The sequence below is a fragment of the Nannospalax galili genome, unplaced genomic scaffold (genome assembly GCF_000622305.1).
Source record: "Nannospalax galili isolate Female #2095 unplaced genomic scaffold, S.galili_v1.0 scaffold578, whole genome shotgun sequence".
NCBI classification, from domain to species: Eukaryota; Metazoa; Chordata; class Mammalia; order Rodentia; family Spalacidae; genus Nannospalax; species Nannospalax galili.
In genome coordinates, this window is record NW_008342282.1 from 3,572,834 (window position 1) to 3,573,857 (window position 1,024).

Genomic DNA, 1,024 nt, shown 5'->3' on the forward strand with positions numbered 1-1,024 from the left:
TGGGCTGGGGCAATAAGGAGAGGTGCAGATTGGGGAGGGGATCTAAATAACATCAAATTCTATTGTAAGGAAAAGAAAGAATGAACGTGTTATATATGCCATTAGCTTGTAATTTTCTATATAAAATATTAGTGAAAACCTATTGATATATTTTTATTTATGTATATACAAATAATTTATTAAAGTTGGGCTCCTTATATTACCCATTTGGAATTATTTGGTTTATATTTGGCTTAAATTTTCCTAAGTATCAGACATGCAAGTATTACTTGTTGACAAAATGTTGAGCAACTGAAATCATAAAATTCAAAGAATTGACATGAAAAATCCGTATCCTTTTATTTTTTTTGAAGATGGTGAGAAGATTCTAAGAATGAGAGATAGTAGTTCAATTTAAGGAAACTGTAATGTGTGGACACCACAGGGTTGTTGGACATGTAAACACATGGCACTTGTGACAGCATGTGCAAGACCTGTGAAAACTCAAGCCAGGAACTTTCAAGCATGGATGCATAATTGACAGGCATCCCAGCCTTAAGTGAGGACCTATTGGCAGTTGATAGGTGCTGGGAGCAGAAGAGTCAATAGTCCCTTCTGGTGTGATGCCTGGTAAGATGACCAAACTCTAAGGGTTAGACGGATGCACACCCAATAACACTTGAGAGACACAGATTAAACTAAATAAGTCCTATTTAAAAAAAAAACAGAGCATATAAGGCTGGGGTTGGATAGAAAGATGGCAGTGGAGGAGGGGAAGAGTCTGAATATGATAAAAATAAATTGTATGAAATTTTTGAATCAATAAAAATCTTCATATTCTTTTTTTAAATTTTTTTAATTAAAAGAAGCTTTTCATTACAACAGCATTAACCTATTCAATAACATTTTTCTGAGCTAGGGTACATCTCTTTCAAAATTGGCTGTACATTTCTAGGTTTACAGAGGAATTATTACGCTTGTACAATCTTTTACTCATTATAAACTCTAAAAGACATAAAATTAAATGAGGTTTTAATGTTTAAAA